Here is a 27,978-nt window from a genome sequence, read left to right as displayed (position 1 = left end):
TAATAAAAGGAACAAGGAGGAGATTTTTTACATGAGGTTTTTCTTTTTCTAGGTCTGTAAGATCAGATTAAGCGGAGCGGCTTATGAATTGGTATGGAGAAATAAATCAAATAAAACACTGGGCGTTTAATAAACTTGACTCTGCTCTGTATTTTCCAGTGCTCAATACAAGCCAACGGTCAGAACAAGAATGTCCTGCCGTCCCAAAAATCCTCCATCGTGAGAACGCCTTCGACAGTATGTCCTTTTTGTTTATGACACCCCCAAGTTAGAGGACTTCCCCTTAAGGAGGAGAAACGCGCTGACAGAACGCACATGGCCTGCCTCAACCACTTGTATATTTCAAATTTTCTAACAGGTCCCTTTGTTCTCCTCTTCTTCCCTCACTCTCACATCCATTCATACCAGTCGGCCAGTGCCCATAGGCTCTCATATTTTTCACGTTTCATTCATTCCATTCCACCAATACCCCGTGGGGCTGGTTTACATTAAACGCTCACACACATATTCTCACACATCTTTCTCCCTCCCCTCACTGGGGATACAGGGTTCCACCTATCACCTACACAAAACCAGTCTTTTGCTCGTCCTACTTGACGACGTTACGCGTCGGACATCTTGTATTTTCCGTTACATTATTTTTCAGATATTTAAGCACATTCAAATAATTCGGTTCGTTGCGATCAAAAATTTAGCCACAATTAGACCCAGTGTCGGTCTGCGCTTGCTTACCAGTGCGTTTAGGGGGGCACCCGCATTTACCCCTTTTTCAAGCAGTTTTTGTATCATCGTGTCTCTGAGTGAGTTATATCTTTCACACTCCCATAGTACGTGGTAAATGTCTTCCTCACCTTGACCACGGTCACAGGTCGGGTCACTTTTCAAGTGTTTTCGCGCCAGGGACTCACCCAAGTTGTAGTGGTTTGCCCTCAACCTGCTCAGGACCGATAAAATCGCCCTCGAGGTCGTGCGGTACTTCTTAAACCATGGTGTTCTCGCTCCTTCGTTCGTGTCCATTTCGTTGAAGTACCGCACTTTATATGCTGCCTCGCTCTTTACCTTGAAGGCTATGGTCTCCCAGGCCTCTTGTAGTCGATCTACCACCAGATCCTCCGCAGGGACCGGCCTCGTGGCGTCCGGTTCTCCTTCCGTGGCTCGTTTTGCCGCTCTGTCAGTGGCCTCATTGCCCTCTATGCCGCAGTGCGCCGGCACCCACACCAGGACTACCGGCACCTGTTTCTTATCAATAACTGCATTTATAGGTATGTTTCTAGTCTGGTATATACTTTTAATTTTTTTAAGGATACCGTTTAACTATTTTCCTCGCTTTTCAACTCAAGTCTCGTTTACAGTTTTTTCATTCAAACTATCTATCACTTTTAGCACACACGCGGAGTCACTATAGATTATTAGTCTATCTCTAGTCTGTAGTTCAATATACTTATCGATCGCCACTTCGATTGCAGTCGCCTCGGCCGTGAATATGGTCGTTCTTGGGTCCAAACTGACCGTCGTCTCCTGCCATTCCTCGTTGCCTCCCGGGTCTTCGAGCCATCTGTGTAGAACTCCACAAAGGATTCTGCCAGCGAGCCATATTTTTGTCTCGTTTCCCAGGTCACGCTGTTCGGGGGGGGGGGGGCCCCACCGAGCATATCATCTCACCCATCCTCCATTCAACGCTGATCTTCACCTTTGTTGTCTCCACCCCCGTCTGCCCGTGGTCTCGGTTTCTCAGCGCCAGTTCGTACGTATCGTAATTCTTTCTGAAATTCAAAGTTTGGTTAGACATTTTCCTCTCAGAGAGGTGGCTCACCCTGTGCCAGGTTGTCAGCATCCATCTTGTTAGGGCTTCCTGCCCTCCATCTATCTTCTTTGTGATGTATCTTTCCAGAAGGAAGTTGACTCTCGTTGCTACGTCCATGATGCCTGCCTCGGCCTGCATAACATTTGTGGGGGTGGTACACCTATACCCCATGGCTATTCTAATGCCTGTATTCTGTATAACTTGTAGTTTCTTCAGGTTTTCGTTTCTTCCATCGGTATATATGGTACAACCGTATTCGATCACTGATCGTACACAAAAAAGTAAACGATGAAAAATAAAGAAAAAGAGAAAACTAAAAAAAATATAATCAGTCTCAGCGATTATTAACTGCCCTCCCGCCACCTTCAGAACAAAACATAACCGAGCAACCAAAAAGACAGGAAAGTTATTACCCGCTTCATGTAGAAGAGCAAAAGGACGCTTAAAGCTCCCGGCTTTGATAATATTCCTCCATTCCAAAAACGGTTCATTCCTCCATTCCAAAAACGGTTCATTCCTCCAAGTGATTTTCCAGTATATCTTTGTACAAAACTCCATATCAATTCCATATCTAAAAGCCTTAAAAAATAAAAACGCTGAATCACACTAAATCACACATTTCCATGTTTTTAAACCATACCATCGAAACTTAGCCAAAAACTTAATCCTAATAAACCAAAAAAGCCAAACAGACAAATCACACAAAAACATCCTTTTCACACATTTCCATATTAAATCAAACGAAAAACCGGCACTATCAAGAAAAAAATGATAGAACGCGAAAGCACTAATTGTTAGAAGATGGGTTTTGGCTAAACACATGACCAAATTGATCCTTCTTCATTTCCGCGATCCTTCTTCTACTTCTTTCTTCCTCCCTCTCTGCCTCCAGTGCTTCTCTTTCCCTCTCCCTCATAGCGAAGGAGGGCCCTGGAAGGCTATTCTCCCATTCCACGCTTCTTTTCAGCTTCCCTGACCGCAAAAAGGGCCTTCTTCCTGTCAATCTTGGCCTGTGTCTTAGGCGGGATCGGAACATTCTATTCCGGCCTCTGAACCGAATTCCACTCTTCAAACTCCTCTTCTTCCGTAGGACGCCTGACATATTTTTTCTTCTTGGGGTAGGACTCTACCTCATGTTCGCAACCACGGTCCGCAATCAGGTTCAAAAGTTCGGAGAGGAACTCCTCCTCCCTCGTTTTCCTCAATTGGTCGATTAGATGCCTGTTTGCACGTTGCTCCATCTTGCTGATCCGTTTGATCGCTGCCTCCTCAATTTCCCCATATCCGAATGTGTACTCTGCCTCCCCCTCTTCCGGGTCCGACTCAGGTTGGATAGTTGCGTATCTGTTAGCCCATCTTTCTCTCTCCAACGAAGTAAGATTCGTCCTAATCAGAAGTTCTCTAGTCTTAATCGGATTATCCTTTACTTCCAAATCCAATCTTCCCTTTCCCCTACCCCTACATTTGGGGAGGGAAGTATCATTCTTATTTAATCCTTGTACTACTTGGTTCCAACCCCTACCTTGTTCCGGGGGGGCGAGGGGGGCTACCGTGCCCCGAGCCTCCTTACATTACATTACATTACATAACGGCTTTACTTGGGCGCAGCCCAAGATGGCGTTCGAAAAGGGGGAAAAGCCCCCCCTATATTGCCCAACGAAAACAGCGGCCTATTCAAACCAGAGATTCCATATCAATCGTAACACACAGTTCAAAATCAAGGCGCATCGGTGCACTCATACATCTTTTTATACGCTAAAGAGAGAAGAGGGATACGCACCAGCGCCCTGCATTTGTCACCATTGAAGTGGGAGTGAGGGACCTCACCCCCTGACACCTGTAGAGGAACAAAAACAAGGACCAGTCTTAAATAATTCTACCCAATTTATCTAGGAATTTGGAAATTTTTTTGCAAACCCCCAGATTTCCACTCATGAAAATATCCAGCACGTCTGAGCCAGGGGAAAAACCCCTTTCTTCCAAATACCGATTTAACTCCAATCTGTCCATCAAGAACTTTTCACAATACCAGACTACATGCTCAATTGACTCCTCGCCGTAGCCGCAGCTGCATTCTTTACTCTCAATTAAATTTTTTCTGAACAACGACTCCCCCAAATTAAAATGGTTCGCCCTCAACCTACTCATCCTTGTGAGCAACTCCCTGCCTACCCCTGTAACTTTAAAAAACCACGGTTTCCTATTCCCCACATTGTTTTTGGGATTACTGAAATACTTTGCTCCCTTGAAAATACCAATTGCAGACATCCTATTAGTGAACCTTTCCCACGCATCTTCTGCTAAGTGTAATCTAATATCTCGGGTGGAGGCACCTACGCCCATTTCCTCCTCACCCCTCGTTGCGAGGCCCGCCTGGAGGTCCGCCCGTTCATTCCCCTCAATTCCTACATGGCTTGGCACCCACGCAAAAGCCACGTTCATCGTACTCACGTCTTCTCTATCGTTCCAGACAGCATTTTTTCTTAATTCCCTGACTATCTCGAAACACCAGGGGCAGTCCCCCTGTTTTCTTCCCACATTCGCAATCTTCTCCAAGATGCTCGCTGAGTCCGTGATAATAAAAAATTTACAAGTCTTTGACTTATCATTGACGTACCTCAGCGCTTGGAGGATCGCGTATGCCTCTGCCGAGAAGACTGAAGTAGCCCTATTCAGGGACCAGCCCAGATCCTCCCACTCGCTGTTTACCCCCCTGATCGCCATCCCAGATCCTACCGCGTCCATGCCGCGGTTTTTTGAACCATCGGTATATATTTCCACTACTTCTTCCGTGTCCGAACCGTTCCAAAAACCATTACTAATTTCCCTAACCAACATCCTGTCGGGGATCTCAATTTGTTTCCTCCTCTTACCCATTTCCCAATTAACTTTGAATCCCCCCTTGGATACAAAGGAACCAACCTCCACCCACTCTTCCCTGCTCATCACCGCTGTTTTACAGCACTCGACCCACTCTTCTACTTTCACCCAGGCCCTTGACCAGGGTTCCATGCACTCCAATTCCTCCTCCTCTCTCACAACAATAACGTTCTCAAGACTTCTTCTAACTAAGCTGTCTGTTCTAATTCTATGTTTGAACATAAATCTCTCCAGCAGGAGCTCTACTCTAGTTTCTAAATCAAACACTCCGGTCTCCACATTCATCACATTAATGGGGGTGGTTATCCTATACCCCATTGCGATTCTCAAGCCTGCATTTTGCAGCTTGGACAACTTCTCCCTTCCCTTCTTGTTGGACCAGAAATACGTGAAAATCCCATATTCTATCATCGAACGAACGAGCCCTTTGAAGAAAACGATCATCGTCCGGGGGTTTACCCCTTTTTTAATGCTTGCTATGTAGCGCAGAATGTCCAGACGTTTTTTAGTCTTATTACAAATGTAGTCCACCTGTCCCCCAAACGACAAGCCCTCGTCCAAAATCACCCCCAAAGAACGGATCTCTCTGCTGCTTTCTACTGTCTCCCCTCCAATTTGGATGGAGGATTTAACCCCTTTCCTGGCTCTGTTCTTAGTGAAAGTCATCCATTGTGTTTTCTCCATTGCCAGGTCCAATCCTATATCTCTCAGATTTTTTATGATTCGTTCGATGGCTTCACTTAAAATACGTTCTCTTTCCAGTCTATCCCTACCCCAGACATATACCACTATGTCATCCGCGTATAGTAAAATTTTAAGGCAGCTCTGGTCCACCCCCGTGCAGATATCCGAAGAGTAGATATTATACAGGAGGGGACTCAGAACAGACCCTTGGGGTAGCCCCCTGGTCACACTTCCCTCCCTTTCCGGGTCAAACATCCTTCTACATGCCGCTCGCCTATTCGATAGCCAGTTACCCAGGTATCTTTTGATAGGCGGTAGGCATCGCTTACATTCCAAAATCTCAACCATTTTCCCATGCACTACCCTTTCACGTCCACAAAAACAGCCGTGGTCTCTTCCTTCCGCGCGAAGGCTGCTTTAACGTCAGAGATTAAGATCATGATATTATCTACCGTGGAGCTACCCTTCATAAATCCACTCTGGCGGGGGTCCACGGCCCCTTCCCTTTTAACCCACTCCTGCAACCGCTCTTTCACTAATTTTTCTAATAATTTCCCTAGGCAATCGATCAGGGAAATTGGTCTGTCGGCCTTTTTCCCTGGTTTATCTAGGAATCTCACCACCACCCTCTTCCATCGATCTGGGATATGCCCGTTAAGGCATATCCAGTTATACATTTCTAAGAGTACCGTTTTCGCGCTTTCATGAAGATTTTTTAAACTTACATAAGAGATCCCGTCCTCCCCCGGGGCTGTATTACCTCGCACCCCCCCTCCCGGCCCTCTCTAATTCCTGTCAAGCAAAAACCTGACAGTCGGAAGCTCCCTCCCCCAGATGTTCCCATTCGGGCTGCTCGGGCCAAGCAATAGGTTCGTTCGTTTCCCTACTATCATCTCCCAAAATTTTACTAACCTCTTTGTTTTCTAATTCCCTTCTCTCCTGTATCGGTATAGTACAATCCCCTACCCTGGTAACCCCCTTTTACCTTTCGCCAGGCCTCTTTCGTGCTCGTGTAGCAGTCTATGGACCTCGCGAAATCATCCCATGCTTTACTCTTTTTTGTATTTACCAAGCTTCTCATGTTCTTTTCTGCCTCCCTTAACCTGACCCAATTATCCTGGCTAGGTCTTCTAATATATTCGCGCGTAGCTCTCCTACGGTTATTCTGGGCCATTTCGCACTCTTGGTCCCACCATACCTATCTTTTCCTAACTCTAGCGCCAACGGGGTCCCCAGGTCTGGGATGTTGGACTTTTCTCCCCCCTCCTGCCCTTGTCAGGGCCCTATACATAGCTTCAACGAACTGGTCGCATCTCGAGTTGATATTCTGACTCGACCACGGCTCTTTTTTCCATAACTCATCCAAACACGCCGCTTCTTCACCTGAGAAGACTTTAAACAGCAGCCAGTTTATATTCTTTTCGTTAAACTTCCTAGTTTATTGCCCTTACCTACAGAAGTAATTCCCTCTTTAAGGTAGAGGAGGATTACTTGATGATCCGAGCCTAACGTCTCATTCTCTTGTTCTATAGAGCCCAAAGTAACGAAATTATGCGAGCCTATGAAAAGATCCAGGTTGGAAGGGGGTCGTCCCCCCGAACCTATCCTAGATAACGTGTACCTATTCAAAACGAAAAGGTCTGCTTCTCTCACAGACTCCTCCAAAGATTTCCCCTCCCTGCTTTCCACTGAGCAGTTCCAGGCCTTACTCCTAGCGTTAAAGTCGTCCATGAAGAGCACCGGAACCCCGGGTCTCCTACAATCCAAAAGATCTTTCCACTCCCTTTTACTCCAGGGAATCCCCGGCCTCCTATATACTACCACCATATCCACTTCCCCCGAATCCAAAGTCAGAGTTACCCCCAGGGCCTGTTTGCCTACCCCACCCCACGCAGAACAATCCCTAGTTTGGTACACAATGTCCTCCTGGAGCAGCAATGCTACTCCACCTCCCTGCCTATCCTCATCCAAATCAAGTCTAACAGAATTAAAACCCGGGACGTTCAAGACGTCCGTAGGTTTGAGCCAAGTTTCAGTAATACCAAAAACGTGAAATTTAGAGACATATTCTTTTAATTCCGCGGTTTTACCGCGCACGCTTCTTGCGTTCCAAATTCCTATCAAAATTGAGTTCTCCATTTTACCTTACTAAAGGGGGTGTGCTCCCCTCTATCCCGGCCGCAAGGGCGAAGCGCCTTACCCACCGTCCTTACAGTACTCTTTCCTCTGGTGACAAATGCAGGGGACAAATAAACCGCAATCCTACAAAAAAGTATATATTTTATTGAAAATCGGATAAATAACCAACACCGACATATATCCCTTAACCTGTATAGCCCGGATATACACAAAAAATCATACAAAGGTGCGTTACCCTTTTCCCTCTTATCGTCAAATTTTTTAAGTACCCAATTGTCCATGTTCGGAAGTAATCTTACAGATCTAATCGTACAGCAGGGGCGCTGATAGCGCACTAGGCGCCCTCTCTCATCCAGATCCTTACATTCTAAACAGGTTCTTAAAGTCGCGCCAGGTTCGAATCCTGTTACAGAGTAATAATACAAAATTAATTTTTTTCTTTTAACCTTTCCAAAATTACCATAATCTTCTTGTGCCCGAGGGCTCCGTGGGAGCCGGCACAGGTAAACATACTTCCAATACAAAATAGTCCACACCCTGTAAACATTACCAAATCCAATCTTTTTCTTTTCACACCTCCAAGTCACACATAACCATAAACTCTTAGTCCCGCAACCACGCTCGTTTGACCATTCCTTAACCCATAGCCTACAGACACCCCACAAACTATTTTGTCGACACCTGAGGTGGCCCCCCAAGTAATTACACCTCTTCACTTGGCTCATCCCCATCGTTCTGGCGAAAGACCCATCCTAACGGGTTTTTCATTTCCCTTAAGCGCTGTAGGCAACGCTCCTCTTCTCTTTCCGCTTCTATCTGTTCCCTCTCCCTTTCCCGTCTAGCATACGAGGGACCAGGCAGACTATTCTCCCATTCTTCTTGCTGTTTTTTCCTTTCCTCTTCCCTTGCCGCATACAGAGCCTTTTTTCTATCAATCTTTGCCTGCGTTTTGGCTGGAATGGGGACATCCCACGGCGGCCTTTGGGGAGTGTTCCACTCCCTGTACTCCTCTTCTTCGGTCTGCGTTTTTCCATATTTCTTTTTCCTTAGATGTTGTTCAACCTCCTTCTCGAAGCCCCTATCCGCTATCAGGCTCAGAAGTTCCGAGAGAAATTCCTTCTCTCTTTTCTTCCTAAGCTGGTCAATCAATTGTCTATTGGCTCCCTGCTCCATTTTACTCACTTTTTTGATTGCTGCCTCCTCCAGTTCACCATAACCAAAAGTATATTCCAATTCTCCATCCTCCGGGTCCGATTCCGGCTGTAAAACCTCATACCTATTGTCCCATTTCTTTTTTTCCATTTCGATCATTTTTCTTCTGACCAGTCCCTCCCTGGTCTTAATGGGATCATCGTCGATGACTAGATTTAGTCTACCCCTACCATGCCCCTTACTTGGGGGGAGGGGGTCCTTTCGGATTCCCAGGGCTGTCTCCCAGCCTCTCGGGTTGGGTCCTATGGGTGCAGGTTGGCCCCGAGCCTCCCTGATGGCCTGAAGTTCCTCTCCCAGGGGAACTTCCCCTTTCTCCCAAAACTCAGGGTTTTTAATTTTGTTTCTTCTAGATAAAGCTGGAAAGTCCCTTGAACCGTCCACTCTGTCATCATCGTCATCCAATATTCCCTTATCCCCCGTCTGTTTCGACACCCAGTCCCTTGCAGTGGCATACGCCATATTGCGGTACGCCATTACTTTTTTCACTGCCTTCTCCCTTTGGTATTTCCAGCAGCCCTTTGATAAGCTGGTGTGATCCCCACCACAGTTCAGGCACTTTGCCGGCCTGTCGCATTGGCCATGCTCATTTTCCAAGCATCTAATGCACCTCTTATACTTATTTCTACACTGTAACTGTATATGTCCAAAAGCGAAGCACCTATAACATTGTTTCACAGCTTCCACAAAAGGGAACACCCTTACACTAACGTGGCCGTGTCCAATCCACAATTCTTTTGGTAGTTGGTCCCCTTTAAATGTGGCAAGGATTGCGATGCCCTCCACCCACTCCGTTTTGCCATCCTTCGTAACCTTCTTTTTTAATCTTTCAAACTTCGCCTCCGGTTGGCCAGGCACCAGGGCTTCCTCTAATGCATCCACGGGCTCCTCCCAGTCGATGATCACACCCTTTCTGGTTATCTTTCGTTCAGGCAAATATGCATTGAAGCATGCATCTCCCTCGTCTGCGCGTCTCAGGATTTCGTTGGCCGCCGCCATTTCGCTGAAAGTCAGCTCCGCCCTATTAAAAGCGACCATTTTGAAACCCCTCAAGAACCTTCTTTTATTTTTAATTATTCTATATATTTTAATAATGATTCTACGTTTCACTCTGCTGGTGGCCTCCTTTTTCAGCACCAGCGACACCATATACTCTCTGCTCACGAACTCTTCCTGATAATAGGATCTCTTTAATTTCTCACCTATTGGAGCGTTTACGCCGTGCTCAATGGTGGCCAGTCCTTTGTTCCTTCGTATCTCTTCGTCCTTTGTAAGTTCCAAGTCCTCAATATCCTTTGTGCCCTTTTCTTCTTCCACGTTCTTATCCTTCTTATCTATATTAACAGTACGGTTAGGTTCATTGCACGCCTCCACGGTTTGTTTGTCACCCCTTTTTTTACCTTGTCCTGCAAATCCCAGATCCTCCTCGCTAAACCTTCGTAACCTCTTTCTGCTTGTTTCTACCAACGTCCATTCGGCTTTGTCGCTAGGCGTTCTTGATGCGTCGTTACCGCGTTCTAACGGCTTTTCTGATGTCATTTCAATACTACCAACTTCGTCTTTCGAAAGATCCTTGTCCTGTTCCATTGGGGCCTTGCGTGGCTCTTTTTGATTGGCCACCTCCCCACTTACTTCCTTCTGTTCAAATTCTGCCACAATTTTAGCAACCCTCAGCTCCCTCTGAGGTGTTTTTTCCATAACCGTTTTTCCAGCAAAAAATTCTCGTGCTTCCTTATCCTCTTCCAGGTATTCCGTCTCCCATTCCCCGTCACTTCCAGGTTTTTCCAAATCCATATCTATCACAGGTTTCGAGCCTTCATTTTCGCTGAGGCTTTTACTCTTATTCCTCACCTTCTCCTTAATTCTTCGTCTTCTACTCCCAAGCGGCATGTCTTTGCCGCTTGGGAGGATCCCCTCCCCCGTCCGGTTAATTCCTGGACCGAGAGAACTCAGCCCAGGAAAAATGCCCCAAAGTCTCCTCCCCGCACTCTTTTTACCCGGGTTTTAAACTAGGCCCGATAAACACTTCACTTTCTCAATAGGAAAACTATTTCCCTATGAAAAACCACTCAATGCAAAATTTCCAGCGCGCTCACCGCACTACCAACCGCTCCGCTCAGCCGTCGAAACGGAAGTCCCCGAGCCTCCTTGATTGCCTAAAGTTCATTGTCCAGGGGTACCTCTAGCTTCTCCCAGAACTCCGGGACTCTGGCCCTGCTTCTCATCGTCAAGGCGGGGAAGTCCCTAGAAATTTCCATTAACTCTTCGTCATTATCAAATATTCCTCTATCATCCAACTGTTTAGTGATGATTTAGCGATTGAAGAGCCATAACTTCCAAAACCTGTTCTATCAAGTAGAACGAAAACCATCAAACCAGTCTCATTCTGGTTTCAAAATTCCAAAAAGGACTGTCGGCACTAACAAAATTCAAACGATTACGTAAAGCCTGATCACTAACATTCTCATCATTCGCAACAAATATTATCGGACCACGAAAACACATAATTTTATCATCTTTACATTTAGCAGGATAAGCATACCTTTTACCTTCTAACAACCGTTTCAACATCCGCTGCACATGATATTGAATATCAAATTCTTCAAAAACAATAATTTTATGATGCTCACTCAAACCCTGAAACGCAAATTTACCAACCCCAGGATAAAAAACAAAATTCAAATTAACCCTCCTAATTAATTTCTCAATATATGTACTTTTACCAATATTAGAAGGGCCATACAAATACAACGCTTTACGCTTATGAAACCATGGTCCGATTGCTATGCATGTTGCTACATTCCACCATGTAGCACATTCCACAGGCCAACCAACAAAAGAATATTCACAACGCCGAAAACCTCTGAATTGACCATTCAAAGCCATACGAATCTCTCGATGGAAATTTTCAAGATAACGATACTTCTGCCAGTGAGACGCAACAAAGGAATCACTATGCTTAAACTCACGAGCCCACTTAACCGATTGAAAATAAAAACTAAAATCCGAAACACGTAAGCCCTCATCATAAAGATCAGCATCTTCTTTAGAAATATATTTTAAAGTATTCCAAGATAAACGGCACGACCGAATATCCAAATATACCGCATCACACAAATATATTTCACACATCTTACGCATCTCATGACAACAATACAAATCAGTAAAATTAACATAAATGTGATAATGGTACAAACTTACGGTATCGTTACTTTTATCCCACTCTCTAAATACAGCAACCGACAAACTCGGATTAAAAAACGCAGCAATGTCCGAACGAATACCAACGTAGTCATACGGCAACCGAATAGTAATAAAAAACTTATGTCCTCGTTTATTACAACAACTCTTAAATAACCGCTTTGGTACAATTCCAGAAACGTTATTCAAACGAACTCGATTCTGAATAACGGGCGGTACAATACTATTCTCCTCACGCCCCACAATAGTTTTTTATTCTGGGAGTCATTTGGAAGATAGCGGACGTTTATCGATAGAACTTTAAATTCATCAAAGACGGAGGAGAAGGCTTCATTGAGTATATTAAGGGTAACGGGATAATACCATCCATGTTCAGTACCCCATGTTGAATCAAAATCAATTGAGCGCTTGATAACTAGTCTCGTTGGACGAGGAGTAGTTCGACGTCTCCTTCGGCGCTGTCTTCTATTGCGTCTATTTCTAGACATTCTTATTGCAACAACTTTTCTAAATTTTGGATGTTGAATTCCTCTCAATCTACGCCTATTCTCAACTCTATTGCGCTGCGCAGATGGAATTGGCAAACGCGCACTTATCCTCATGGAAAGCAAACTGCTAGATTCCAAAAAAGGGCCAAGTCCATATTCCTTAAAAATAAACAGTACTATAATCATACAATTCCATGAACTCGTTCCATTCCAACGATACTTTAAAAGAAAATTAGGTCTGGGAGACCAGCAAAAACCACGCATACAGAAATACAAGTCCAACCTTCTCACACATTTCCAAACCTTTCTGTCCATACAATAACCACTTTTAGCACAACACGACGCGAAAACACTAATTATTATCGGCGGAAGGGTTTTGCCCAAACACGTGGCCAAATTGGCCCTTCTTCTTCATGTCCGCAATTCTTTGTAGACTCCTTTCCTCTTCTCTCTCTGCTTCCAAGGCCTCCAGCTCCCTCTCCCTCCTGGCATATGATGGGCCCGGGAGGCTGGCTTCCCACTCCTCCTGCCATCACTTTTTTTCTGCTTCCCTGGCTGCATACAGGGCCTTTTTCCTCTCAATCTTCGCCAAAGTTTTCGGCGGGATCGGAATGTTCCATTCCGGTCGTTGGACGGAGTTCCGCTCCTCGTACTCCTCCTCCGCCGAGGGACGTCTAGCGTACTTTTTCTTTTTCAAAACACTTTCCACTTCATTTTCCAGTCCACGGTCAGCAATTAAGCTGAGAAGTTCCGAGAGGAACTCCTCCTCCCTCCTCTTCCTCAATTGGTCAATCAATTGTCTGTTCGCCCGTTGCTCCATCTTACTAATTTTTTTTATGACGGCCTCCTCAATTTCGCCATTTCCAAATGTACACTCTACCTCACCGTCCTCCGGGTCCGACTCCGGCTAGATGGTGGAATACCTATTATTCCATCTTTCCCTTTCCAACGCTATCAAATTCTTTCTGATTAATCGTACTCTTGTATTAATAGGATCATCTATCACTTCCAAGTTCAATCTCCCTCTACCCCTGCCCCTGCCCTTGGGGGGGGGGGGGTATATCATCCTTGTTCAGACCCTGTACCACCTGGTTCCATCCTCTCCCCTGAGTGGGGGGAGGGGAGAGCGAGCCCCGGGCCTCCTGAATCGCCTGCAACTCGTTATCCAGTGGTACATCATATTTTTCCCAGAACTCAGGCACTCTAGATCTGTTCTTAAGGGATAAGGTGGGAAAGTCCCTTGAAATTTCCAGTAACTCATCATCATTGTCGAATATACCTCTGTCACCCAACTGTTTGGTGATAATGTCTCTTGCGGTGGCATAGGCGACGTTACGATAAGCCATGACCTTTTTAATGGCTTTCTCACGCTGGAACTTCCAGCAGACCTTAGAAAGGCTAGTATGGGGCCCTCCACAATTTATGCATTTAATTTCTCGCTCACATGCACCGTGCTCATTCTGTAGGCACCTGATGCACCGTCTTGATTTATTCCTACACTGCATTTGCACATGTCCAAACGCGAAACACTGTTTAACTGATTCCACATAAGGGAACACCCGCACACTAACGTGTCCTTGACCAATCCATAGCTCCTTCCGGAGCTGGTCACCCTAGAACGTGGCCAGGATGGATAAACCTTCCACCCACTTTGATTTCCCGCCCTTCACAATCTTCTTCTTCAATCTCTCAAGGGTGCACTCCGGCTGGCCTGGGACGAGCGCTTCTTCAAGAGCACCGACTGGCTCCTCCCAGTCAGTGATGACGCCTTTCCTGGTTTGTTTTCGCTCCGGGAGATATGCATCGAAGCAAGCCTCGCTCATTTCTGCACGGGACAGGATTTCGTTGGCAGTAGCCATATCACTAATTGTGAGCTCCGCCTTGTTGAAAGCAACCATTTTAAGTCCTCGGAGAAACCTCCCCTTATTTTTGGTTAACCGGTAAATTTTAATTAGATTTCTACGCTTCATTCTACTTGTTGCCTCCTTTTTCAGTACCACGGTGACCATGTACTCCTTACTGGGCAACTCTTCGTCGTAAAAAAATTTCTTCCGACTCTCACCTTTGTGTTGGTGAAGGGTCGTTCCTTTGTTCGCAGTTCCAGTCGCTCTGTCCTCGTTTCCAATGGCTTCCTCGTGTTCAGACGTTTCCAGATTCACTACTTCCGTATTTCCAGTTGCTCTATCTACAGTAATTCCACAATTATTATTTCCATCTTCATCGTCCGAACTTTTGACATCTTTCTTTTTACCTTTAATCGGTTCCACCGTTTCTTCCTCACTTAATCTTCTAGACCTTTTTCTGCTTCGTTCCACAAGCTTGCATTCAACCATTCCACCTTTGTCCGTTGTTCCAAAGGCGTCTAACAGTTTATTCGAATTTTCAGTTTGTCTGCCAACTGCAGGCAGTGCAGCCAACTCCAAATCCAATTGGGGGGCTCGTGGCTCCCCTCGATTGGGCGAGCAATCGCGTGTTTCCTTATTTTCAAACTCCGCCACCAGGTTCGCCACTGTACGTTCCAATTTTTGAAATTTAACGATACTGCCAGAAAAAAATTCCCTAGCCTCTTTGTCTTCTTCGAGAAATTCAGTCTCCCATTCTGTTTCACTTCCAGTGCACTCAGTGTCCCTCTTTTCTTGTTGGTCAGTAATTTCACTCTCACTAACGCTTCTTCCAGGATCACGGGTCTTCTTATTTTTCGCTTTACGGCGATTAAACCCGGGCGGCATGGCCCGGCCGCCCGGAATGGGCACCTCCCCTTGCCCCTCTATTCCTGGGCTGAGGGTAACTCAGCCCAGGAAAATCGCTAAATTTTCACTGCACTTGCAACTTGCAGGTGACTAGACACCGAAACGAAAACCTTTCGACAAAAAACTACACTATCGCCGAAAAAAATTACCAGAATGTGCAAATATTACGTCTCTCAACAGGAGCCCGTCTCGTAACCGAGCACTCTCATCAACCGTCGAAGCGGAAGTCCACTTCCTTATTTATGTGCGTCATTTTCAACTTCTAACGGTTCTTCTAGATTCTTGTTAGGGCTTCCAATCCCTGAGAGTGTAGCCAACTTATCATTTGGTGAAATGATTTCCAGAGGCTCTCCCTGATTGGCGGGGACACTAGTTCCATCTTTACCCTCGAACTCCGCAACCAAAGATGCCACCCGTCGCTCACTCTGGTGGGCTATCTCACCAACGTCCTTCCTTACAAAAAATTGTATGGCCTCATTGTCCTCTTCTAAAAACTCTATCTCCCATTCCTCCTCATTTCCAAGATACTCTGCGTCCCTATTTTTCACCAGCCCAGCGTGTTCACCCTCGCTGCGGCTTCTGCATTTCAAATGTTTCTTCGCCTTAATTTTAACTTTACGGCGGCTACTCCAGAGCGAGGCAACTGCCTCGCCCGAGGGCCCGCCTTCCCCCTGCCCGTCAATTCCTGGACTGAGAAATACTCTCAGCCCAGGAAAAATCTAGGACTTTCCACCACTCCACCAATGCACCGACATTACATTACATTACAATTTGGCTTTTCCCGGGCGTCGCCCGAGATGGCGTTCTAGAAGGGGGGGAGACCCCCCTATTTTGCCCAACGAAAAGCAGCGGCCAATTCAAACTTCATAAACTCGTATACACACATTATAATATCGCTCAACACGCAGTTCCACTCGCAGTCTTTTTATTACTAAAGAGAAAAGAGAGGAAATGCTAAGGTTCATATAATTACCATCCTGCCATCCATTTCGCGAGAGACGAGTCCCGCGTGGTGATGGGGAGTCCTTTATTAAATAATCTTACCCAATTTATCCAGAAACTTTAACACTCTTTTACACACACCCAAATTTCCACACATGAGCAGTTCCAAAATCTCAGACCCATGAGAAAAACCTATTTCTTCCAAAAACGCTACCAGACACAAACGGTCTAACATAAACCTGTCACACTCCCGGACAACATGTTCCAGGGATTCCTCATGACTTCCACAAACACATTCCTTGCTTTCCACCAGATTCTTTCTGAACAAAGATTCACCTAAGTTGAAATGATTGGATCGAAGACGGTTCATTCTAGTAAGGAATTTTCTGTCCATACCATTAATCTTATGACACCACGAGCGCTTGTTACCCACATTATTGTTCCGGTCATTAAAGTATTTTACCCCTTTGAATAATCCAATTCTGCACATCTTGTTTGTGTACCTTCTCCACGCCCCCTCCACCAGGAAGAGTCTGATATCACGTTCAGAGACCCCCGGAAATATATCGTCTTCTGACAAAGTAGCAGAGCCTGCCAGAGCATCAGCTTTCTCATTACCCTCTATTCCGACATGGCTCGGAACCCAGGCAAAAGCCACGTTTGGGCCAGCCATGCCAGTACTACCATCTACAAGCATATTAGCCCGGAGCTCCCTCAAAATATCATGTATCCATGGGTTATCCCCCAGTTCCGATCCAACGTGGGCAATTTTTTCCAGTACACTAGCGGAGTCAGTAATGATCAAAAACCGCTCCGTTCTAGGCCTATCATTCACATATCGCAAAGCTTGGAGAATTACGAAGGCTTCCGCAGAGAAGACAGAGGAGGCCCTGTGAAGGGACCAATATGATTCCTCCCAAGAGTCATCCACCTGTCGTACCGCTACGCCTGCCCCCACCGAAAGGCCCTCCTTTTTCTTAGAACCATCCGTGTAAATTTCTACTATCCTATCTTGCACTTCCCTATCCCAAAAACCTCTCGAGATTTCACTGAAGAGAGCCCGATCATTCATTTCTACATTTTTCCTAACTTTGCCCATATCCCAGTTTACCCTTGTTACGTCCCTAGGTATAACCCATTTTCGTCTTTCGCCATTCCAAAGGCTTGCTCTGGAATCCGCGAAACATCAGCATTTTCTCGCTTAGCGACGCCCGCGATACGAAATCAGGGAACTCGCGGAATGCGATGGCGAAAACCCTTTGCTTGCAGGTTTTAGCAGGCAAAGAGCGTGACCTACTCCCCTTTTGGGAGTATAAGTTATCGGCGCGACGCAAGTACGGCAGTTCCGTGATAGCGTAAAGCAGAGACGAAGTTCTGCTCGTTCGCAACCCGCGTTTTGGCTAAACTCGAAACCAGGAAGATCATCAACGACGTGCTCGGCCGACGGTTCAACACGAGTGTATCCCCGAGGTCTGACGTTCCAGGCCCATAATAGGACAAGCTCCAGGAGTGCACCCGTGTGCTGTGCAGGACCACCACCAACCGCTTGCATCTTCCAAGGTCGAGTCGTAGCCACGCGCCGCGAGTCTAGTGTTCCGTCGAATCCGCGTACTAAGTGTAAAGCGAGAGCTCTTGTGTGAATGACCGACGCGTGCAAGAGAAGCATTTGCTGACGACACCCGAAGACAGCGAAGGGTATGTAAGATAAGCCAGATTGAAATACACTTACACATTCGAATAACCTCAATCGCGTATTTTGATCCCCGCTCTCCCGTCCTATACCCCTTACCCTTGAAAGGTAGGTCAAGGTGCGCCTCAGCGTTTTAAGCGGCAGAACCCGTATCTAGGATTTAGTATATAATAAATGCCCCGCAAGACGGGACGTAACACCCTAAAGCCACCTTCTTTGACAATATTTCCAAAACTCAACCATTCTAATCTATTTACATCCACTCTCTTGTACAGTTCCATCCACACTTCCATCCTAACCCAGAACCTAGACTACGACTCCATTTCCTCCCAATTTACTTCGTCTCTAATAACCACAAAGTTCAAAAGACTTTTCTTAACAAGACTTACGTCATTAAATCTATGCTTAAAAACGAACCTCTCTGTTAAGACCTCTACTCGCATTTCCAGGTCCATAGTTCCAGTTTCAACATTCATAACATTGATGGGCGTGGTAATCCTATAGCCCATTGCAATGCGCAAGCCCACATTTTGGAGTTTAGCCAGTCTCTCACGTCCTTTTTCGTTATCCCAAAAGTAGACAAAAATTCCATATTCTATCACCGAGCGGACTAAGCCCTTAAAGAAGACGAGCATAGTACAGTAAAACCTGGATAAATGTAACGAAAGAATGCTTGGATAAGTGCAACATCGCTATCCCCTCCACTTGGGGGGATCCTCCTAGAGGAACCGAGCCGCTCAACGAGAAAACCGTGTAATATGATCCGACCGTAATATCGGTGTGACTAATACTAATTGAACGATAAAACTTTTTTATTTTTAACCTCTTCTTAATGAAACTTTTACTAATGCATTTGTGAGATTTTTCTGATTAAAATGACACCAAACATGATATAGTTTAAATTATATTTATAAACAATAGTAATAGAATAAACAACATAGAATTGACACCACGACTGAATATAAATCATGTCGGCTGAATACAAAAGATGTGTACGGACACAGAATCGGCATGTCGGCTGAATACAAAACATGTGTACGGACGCAGAATCGACACCTCGCTTGGATAAATGCAACATTAAATGCCCAGAATCGACACCTCGCTTGGATAAATGCAACATTAAATGCCCAGAATCGACACCTTGCTTGGATAAATGCAACATTAAATGCCCAGAATCGCCACCTTGCCTGGATAAATGAAACCTTTGAAACCAGAGCCGATACCGCGACTGGTTTTGTTTTCGATCTCTGTTGCTTTTCGCCAACCTTTAACATCAATTTTAGCAAGTAATTATAATTGAAACTATATCGTGTTTGGTACCATTTTAATCAGAAAAATTTCACCAATGCGTTAGTAAAAGTTTCAATAAAAAAAAGTCAAAAATAAAAAAGTTTTATAGTTGAATTAGTATTAGTCACACCGATACGTTTCGGCTCTTTCCTTTCATCATCGGACCTCTCTCTTTCCGCCACTGTCTGTCCCTTTCTACGTTCACGCTTGGCTGGTCATCGCGTGTAACCCGAGATTCGACACCTCGCTTGGATAAATGCAACCACTGAGTCCCAATCTTGGTTGCATTTATCCAGATTTTACTGTATTTGGGTTAACCCCCTTTTTAATACCAGCCACGAAACGTAAGATATCCAGGCGTTTCTTTGCCCTATTACAAACGTAATTCACCTGACTAGAAAAGGACAAACTTGCATTTAAAATCACCCCCAGGAATTTAACTTCCCTACTACTATCAATAGTCATATCCTCAATATCCAAACTACTAACCATCCCTCCTCTAGCCCTGTTTCTGGTGAAATTAATCCATTGCGTCTTATCCATTGCCAAGTCCAGATCGATCAGTCTCAGATTATGTATGATCGACTCCACGGCGTCTACCAGCAACCGTTCCCTGTCCTCTTTGTTTTTACCCCATACGTAGACCACGATATCATCAGCATATAGCAGAACCCTCCTGTTCTCCAATTCAATATTAGAGCAAATGTCAGCCGAGTAGATGTTATAAAGCAGAGGGCTCAAAACCGATCCCTGGGGGAGGCCTTTGAAAATCCTCCCTGAAACGTCCGAGTCGAACTTCCTCTTACACACTGCCAATCTATTCTTAATCCAATTACACAAATATCTTTCTATCGTTCTAGAGCATCCTTTATCCCTTAAAATCTCCAGCAGCTTCCTATGATTCACCCCGTCGTAGGCCGCCTTAACGTCCACAAATATCGCCGAGACATCCTCCTTACGGCGGAATGCTTCCTTAACATCCAGGGTGAGAGCCATGAGGTTGTCCAAGGTGGATCTGCCTCTCATGAACCCACTCTGTCTGTGATCTACGATACCAGCCTGTTCAACCCATTCTTGAAGGCGAACCTTGACCAATTTTTCCAACAATTTTCCCAAACAATCGATAAGAAATGGGCCTTAACGCCCTTTTCCCAGGCTTAACCAAAAATTTGACCACTACCTTTTTCCAACGCGCCGGGATACATCCGGAATCCCAGATCCAGTTGTACAATTTAAGCAACAACAATTTCATATCTTCGTGCATATGTTTCCGGAAAGCATAGGAAATGCCATCCTCCCCAGGGGCCGAGGAACTTTTGGTCCCTTTCTGTTTAGAGGGGAGCGAGGAAAACCGGGGGGAGTCTGTACACGGAAAATTACACCAAAAAAAAAAACGCACGAGGTAGTCAAAACAGATGGTCAGTTTATTAAAACACTTGAGGAGACCCGTCCAACGAGGGAAGCCGTTACACCGGGCGAATCGTATCGCGCGTGGTTTAATATAGTACACAAAAAACCTATCGTTCACGGTCTACCCTCGAAGTTCACTCCACTCTTCAGAATCGCACAAAAAGGGTTCCTTAGTTCGGTGCCCGTCTAGCAGAGTCCGAGGAAGGTGCACGAGGTGCCCGTTAGCCGGTTACGACCACGTGGCGTCGTCGCGGAATCCGGTAATGTCCCGAAATTGCGCACGAACCGATTTAATCTAGGTGGCCGTCTTGAGATCAACGCGAGGAGTCGAGGATAGCCGATAAGTGTTCAATTCAACGCACACTAACTTGATAAACCGATACATTAATTGAAAACCGTGCGGAGCTCAATGTTCACGTGTCGGTTACAAGAAGCAATATGGCTACGCAGCACGCGTCGCTCCTTCCCGAAAATTAGTTCCCGAAAAGGAACGCGTGGCGGCAGCACCTCCCGGACGGGCCCCGCGTGACGAGGGGACCCTTTTTACGCGCGTTCACGCAACATTACCCGCCCGCCTTCGACGACCCCGTCGTCGAACCATGAGGAGAGGAGACCTGAACGTCGCCGTGGGTTGGTAGTACCGCCAGCTTCGTGATGGGCCGCTGTAGAGTGGAAGAAGCCGTCTTGAGGGTGACCACCCGGGTGAGTCCGTCCTTCCCTGGGTGTAGTTGAAGAATCCTGGCGCGGGGCCACTTCGAGGGAGGTAGTCGCTCATCCGTGAGGAGCACCAAGGAGCCCACCTTGAGCTCGTGTGAGGGGTGGTGCCACTTGGAGGTGGTCTGGTAATTGTGGAGGCATTCAGCTGCCCAGCGGGCCCAGAAATGCTGCACCTTCTGCTGTATGAGTTGTCAGCGGGATAGTCTGTGGTTTCTCTTCAATTGAGGCATCTGGATGAGGGGTTGATTGGCCCGTTGGCCACTCCTGAGGAGGTGCCTTCAACCAGTCCGGTCCCGTCCACCACAGCGCGTGGTTCTTCAGCTGTGTCGGTGTTAGACCCCGAGATGCGCAGTCTGCTGGGTTATCGCGCCCTGAGATGAATTTCCAACGGGCGCCCGGTACTGCGTCTTGAATTGCCCCGACTCGATTCCGTACAAATTCCTTCCATCGAGAGGGATGATGGCTGATCCAAGTCAGCGCGACAGCGGAGTCCATCCAGAGGTGCACCGGTGTCGAGGAAAGCTCGAGGGTATCCCGTACATACCTCGCAAGCTTGGCGAGAATGAGGGCGGCTGTCAACTCGAGCCGAGGGATGGTAAGCCTCTTGAGGGGCGCCACCTTGGTCTTAGCGCAGACGAACGACAGGGTTGCCGGTGATGTGGAGGACGAAATACGGAGATACACAACGGCTGCCAATGCGTGTTGTGAGGCGTCAGAGAAGCCGTGGATCTCGACTCTAGCCTTCGGGATGAGGTTGAACCAACGAGGAATGTGGAGGTCCTCGAGGTCCTGTAGCTCCGTTCTGAAGGTTGCCCAGCGGAGAGCCGTGGAGGGGGGGAGTGGTTCGTCCCAGCCCAGCTGCTCAAGCCACAGCTCCTGGAGGAGAATCTTCACCCGTATAGTGAGGGGTGCGAGGAAGCCGAGAGGATCGAACAGGCGTGCGACTTCCGAGAGTATAGTTCGTTTCGTCACGACATCTCGAAAGGTCCGGGCGGCGGAGTATTGGATTATGGGATTAGTTTAATAAAACACTCAGCAATTCTATAAAACACGATATTTATTTTGAAGACTTGAAAAATGTCTTTACTGTGCTGTGAGCGAGCAAGGAATGAATCCTCCTGAAAATGCACGCAGAAAACTAGCGCCCACTTTCAGAAAGAAAACTAACGGCCCCGGGCCTTCAATGTGTTTATCGCCCCAGACCCTTAGGTCTGGTACGGCTCGAAACCTATCGACTCTGGTGACATAGCTAGGCCTTTGTCTGATGGTCAGTGTCCCTCAACATAGAGATTCGTTTTTGTATACACATTATAATATTATTCCACGGAGAACCAGAAGTGATCCGCCAGAGGTTGCCAAGATAAGCCTAAGATCTTGGTGGTGAGGTCGGAGAAGTCCAACGTGGAGCGTGAGGAGGCGCCGTCTCCGGAGATAGTCTTGAGGAGCTCTGGACAGTTACTGGTCCATTTTTGAAGAGGAAACCCGCCCGCCATGCAGAGCTGGGTCAGCTGCAACGCGACTGCCTCAGCTTCCTTTGCCGTGTCGCCTCCTCCGAGAATGTCGTCCACGTAAGGTCCCTTGAGGAGCGGAGGCACTGCGAGGGGGTACCGGTGACCTTCGTCGTAAACGAGCTGCAGCAGAGCCCGGGCCGCCAAGAATGGAGCGGACCGAGTACCGTAGGTGACCGTAGTCAGCTGGTAGGTGACCGTAGTCAGCTGGTAGCTGACCGTCTTCCCTTGAGGGTCCGACCAAAGGATGCGTTGGAGGTCCCAATCAGCTGGATGTACTGCAACCTGTATGCATGAGGTCGTTGAGGAAAGTTCCCGAGGAAGTTGCGCTGGAACCGTTGAACACGACCCGTAGCTTCTGCTGCGAACCCTTGGAGGTTAAAACCCCGTGATGTGGGAGGTAGTAGACCGTGGAGGTGCCCAAGGAGGGCTCCGAGGCAGGTTGCATGTGCCCGAGGTCTTCATACTCCTGCAGGAACTCCTTGTAGAGGCGTCCGAATGCTTGGTTAACCGTACAGCGCCGTTGAATCCGTCGAAGGCCTCGAAGAGCCGTCTCGTACGAGTCGCCGAGGTGAGTTCGAGGTCCCAGGAGAGGAAGTCGCACCACGTAGCGGCCCGTGCAGTCTCGAGAGTGGGTGCAAGCGAAGTGTACCTCACACTCTTGCTCTTCCGGGGTAAGCGCCTACGAGGGTTTTGAAGGGACCTCTTCTTGAATTCAAAATTTGGTGAGGAGCTCGTGGAGCTCACGATCAGCTGTTCCGTGGGGAGCTACCTTCTCTCCGCGAGGTGAACCGGTGACGAGGGGTCCGAGGACTACCCATCCGAAGATGGTAGCGAGGGCGATCGGCGAATTCTGGTCAACCTTGACCATTTCCGGCAAGAGGAGTTGGCCGAACACGTCGGCTCCCAAGATGAGGTCGATGGGGCCGGGGACGAGGAAGTCCGGATCAGAAAGTTGCAATCCTTTCCGAGATGAATGAAAGTTCCGAACCGGAGTCCAGGAGCATCCTAACCGGATGCGTCCATCCTTGAGGTGCGACGAGGAGAGCCCTGGAGGTGGCGAGGAGAACCGATGAGCGGAGGAGAGCCGATTGAGGGGGCTCCGCCTGGAGGAGTCACTCCGATTGAGGAAGCGAGGCCGTGTCTGGATGCGTGCCGGGTTGGTCCGGCGGTGCACCCGCCTCTTCCAATGAGGAGTCCCTGCCTGAGGTGTCCGCGGAGGGGTGAGGAACGGCTACGTGGTGAGCCGTCGCCCGAGGAGCTGCAGGAACGGGTGTTCTTGAGGGGATGCCGGGCCACCCACTGTCCTGGGGGCGGTCGTCCATCGGGTGCGCCGGGAAGTGGATGAGGGTGTGGTGTTTATTACCACACGTGCGGCACCGACGTTCGCTACGGCAATTCAAGGCACTGTGCCGGCCGAGGCAGTTGTAGCACAAGCGGTGCTGCACTGCAATCCGGCGGCGCTCGATGATGGGAAGCGCGAGGAACTCCGCACACTCGGTGATATAGTGTCTCTTCCCACACATGTCGCAGAGCCCGTCCTTGTAATTCGGCGGAAGCTCAGAGGCATGATGTGCCCGTCTGGCGGAGGCTGGAGGTGGTCGCCCGGCCACTCGTGGAGCACTGGGTGGAGGCCGAGGGCTGACCGAGGGGCGTCCGGAGGTGACCGATGGTCTCGAACTCGAAACTTCTTCGCGGGAGAGCTCGAGGGTCTCTCGGGCTCTAGCCCGCCCGGTGAGGAAGGCTTGGAGGTCCTTCCAGGTAGGATGCTCTTCCTTCTGCCCGAGGCGATTTTCCCAGGCCTCGCGCGTGAGGGGGTCCAAGCGGCGCACCAGCAGGTGCACCAGAATGACGTCCCAGTGCTCGACTGGGACGTGGAGGCCCTTCAGGGCATCGAGTGCTTCCTTGGCCTTAGAGAGGAGACCGTTGAGGGCCTGAGAGGACTTCGGAGGCAGCGGTGTCCCGTTGACGAGGCGTTCAACCTGGGCGGAGATCAGGAGGCGTCGATTTTCATACCTGCGAGTGAGGGTGTCCCAGGCGGCAGCGAAGGCGTCCCCGCTCACTGGGATGCTTGAAATGAGGCGTGAGGCCTCCCCCGTGAGGCTGGCCTTCAGGTAGAACATTTTTTCCACCGGTTCGAGGTCTGAACAGTCGCCCACGAGCGTCGAGAAGAGGTCCGCAAATGGACGCCACTCCGTGTAGCTCCCAGCGAATGAGGGGAGCTGTATTTTGGGGAGGGATCTACGCACCCCTTCCGAGGCGGTCATGAGGGAGCTCCGGGCGAGGCGATTCGCGGGGCGAGGGGAGGCATCTTCCTCCTTTTGCCTTTGCTTTTGTTTCAATGAAGTGAGTCTCGACTTCGCTGAGGAGTACACTTCGAGGGTCCGCAGGTAGGTGTCCGTCGTGAAGTACGCATGGTCCGTGAGGCCTTCCACCTTTGCCTCGCACAGCTTCTCATGCAGAGCCTCGAACTTGGAGAGGTGACCGTCTAGGAACTCCTCCCGTTCCGTGAGGGCATCGAGGCAGAATTCATCGAAGTCGCCGTTCTTCGCCTGCTCGGACAACAGCGTAATAACCTTGAGGCGCGACGCCTGCAGGCCGAATTTGCCTTCCAGATTTGAGGTGGCCATTTTGTTAACTTCCGACACGAGGGGCTCACTCACACACAAAACTGTTCTCCCCGTATCCGGCTCGAAGGACCACTCTGTTTAGAGGGGAGCGAGGAAACCCGGGGGGAGTCTGTACACGGAAAATTACACCAAAAAAAAAACGCACGAGGTAGTCAAAACAGATGGTCAGTTTATTAAAACACTTGAGGAGACCCGTCCAACGAGGGAAGCCGTTACACCGGGCGAATCGTATCGCGCGTGGTTTAATATAGTACACAAAAAACCTATCGTCCACGGTCTACCCTCGAAGTTCACTCCACTCTTCAGAATCGCACAAAAAGGGTTCCTTAGTTCGGTGCCCGTCTAGCAGAGTCCGAGGAAGGTGCACGAGGTGCCCGTTAGCCGGTTACGACCACGTGGCGTCGTCGCGGAATCCGGTAATGTCCCGAAATTGCGCACGAACCGATTTAATCTAGGTGGCCGTCTTGAGATCAACGCGAGGAGTCGAGGATAGCCGATAAGTGTTCAATTCAACGCACACTAACTTGATAAACCGATATATTAATTGAAAACCGTGCGGAGCTCAATGTTCACGTGTCGGTTACAAGAAGCAATATGGCTACGCAGCACGCGTCGCTCCTTCCCGAAAATTAGTTCCCGAAAAGGAACGCGTGGCGGCAGCACCTCCCGGACGGGCCCCGCGTGACGAGGAGACCCTTTTTACGCGCGTTCACGCAACACTTTCAAAGCCCAATTCCATTCCTGAAGTGTGAAAGGTTCTTCATTATCAGTACTACCCGAGTCCAAAAAGAGATTATCCCAATCCTCACCCTGGGACCCCGAGTCGCCCCCTCCTGACCCCAGAATCTTCTCAGTTTCCCTGTCTTCCAATGCTCTCTTCTCTTCGCGAGGGATGTCTTTCCCTTCCCTTGAGATTCCATTTGTGATATTCTTAATTTTGCGCCATGCATCCTTAGAGCTCGTAAAACAATCGATGGAGCTCGCGAATTCATCCCAAGCCTTGCTCTTTTTACTACACACCAAAGATCGCATCTTTTTCTCAGCATCCCGCAGCGCGGTCCACGCAGCCTGGGACGGCCTGCGGATATAGTTCCTAACCGCGGCTCTTCTATCCCCCTTGGCTGTGTTACACTCCTCGTCCCACCAAACCTGCTTTCTCATTCTACCAGGAAACGAGCCTCCCCGGGCAGGCCCGCCGCGACGGGGTTTAGAGGCGCCGCCCGCCCTACGAATAGCTCTATCCAGCGCTGCCAAGAGCTGAGAGCATTTGTCATCCACATTGTTATTATTCCAAGGTTCCCTTTCCCATCCAGATCCTAAGCTCTCAGCTTCCTCTCCAGTATAGGCCCCATATAGTAACCAGTTCATATTTTTCTCATTATATTTTCTCCCCCCACCCTCGTTCCACGTCTGGGCATTTTGCCATCTCACCTGCATCCGCAGAAGTATAACCTGGTGATCCGATCCCATTGTCTCGTTTTCCTTTTCAACTATCCCTTTGCTCATCACCTCCTGTGACCCAATTATAAGGTCAAGATTGGAGAGAGGACGACCCCCGTATCCTATCCTAGACAGGGTAAATCTATTCAATACAAAAAGATTCCAGTTCCTTATCACATCCTCCAACAACCGACCCTCCCGGCTATCCACGCTACAGTTCCATAACCTACTTCTAGCATTAAAATCACCCATAATGATCGTGGCCACACCCCTCCTGCAATTAGAGTCGAACAGGTCCGACCAATCCTGCCGTGTCCAGGGCGTGCCGGGCCTTCTATATACTATAAACACATCCAATATTCCTGACACCAATTCCAAAGTTATACCCAACACCTGTCTTCCCTGACCATTCCAAAGCAAATCATCCCTAACCTTGTAACTAATATCCTGCCGGATTAGCACCGCAATCCCACCACCCTGCCTATCCTCATTCAAATCTTTCCTAACAATACTATAGCCCGGGAAGTTAAACAGATCCGCGGGTTTCAACCAAGTCTCTGTGACTCCAAACACATGGAACTTCCCAACATATTCTTTCATCTCAGCGATCTATCCTTTCACACTCCTAGCATTCCAAATACTTAGCAACATATTCTCCACCATTGTGACTTACTTAAGTGAAAACCTTTATTTTCTTCTAATCCCGAGGGCACGGGGCCCCCAGTCCGCCAGGACTCGTCTCTCGCAAAGTTTCCATGTTGTACTTCGCAGGAAAGCAGGACAGCAAAACCGCGCCAGCCTACGAAGTAATATAAATTCAATAAGTTCCTTGACTGACCACCAACCAGGACAAACCGTAATAGACCAACCCCAACAGGTAGGACAACAAAACACACATAGGTAAATTTCCTCTCTTTACTCATATATTTTAAAAAAATGAAAAAATATGTCTCAAGACCTTGCTTACAACGATATATCAAAACTATCTCGCAAAGGCGAGTACTTAGCTTACTTCGATAACTTAAGTGTATAGCGCACGGTACTGTAACGCAACTAACAATTGAGCAAATAAAAAGATAATCAACCAACTCAACATTTATTAATGTGTAACCCACCACCTTCAAAAGGGGACAGCGACAAAAAACCAAAAAGCAAGGAGCATTATTACCCGTTTCGTGAGAGGAACGGGAAGGCAG

The 27,978-nt window shown here is 47.9% G+C and overlaps 1 protein-coding gene across 14 annotated transcripts in view; it reads left to right on the top strand.

The window, feature by feature from the left end:
* Positions 1–27,978, top strand: part of LOC117609861 (uncharacterized) — a 261,342-nt gene that overhangs the window by 176,403 nt on the left and 56,961 nt on the right. For 6 of the 14 annotated variants that reach the window (XR_013062187.1, XR_013062184.1, XR_013062183.1 and 3 more), the window contains exon 3: positions 53–27,682. The exons of 6 other annotated variants lie outside the window; for them this stretch is intronic. The gene's annotated coding sequence lies outside the window, so the exon portion shown is untranslated. The remainder of the gene's footprint in view (positions 1–52; positions 27,683–27,978) is intronic. 2 more of the 14 variants (XR_013062185.1, XR_013062179.1) reach the window with 1 other exon arrangement.

Source organism: Osmia lignaria, chromosome 5 (genome assembly GCF_051020975.1).
Source record: "Osmia lignaria lignaria isolate PbOS001 chromosome 5, iyOsmLign1, whole genome shotgun sequence".
Classification (NCBI taxonomy): Eukaryota; Metazoa; Arthropoda; class Insecta; order Hymenoptera; family Megachilidae; genus Osmia; species Osmia lignaria.
This window is presented reverse-complemented; position numbering and strand designations above follow the sequence as displayed.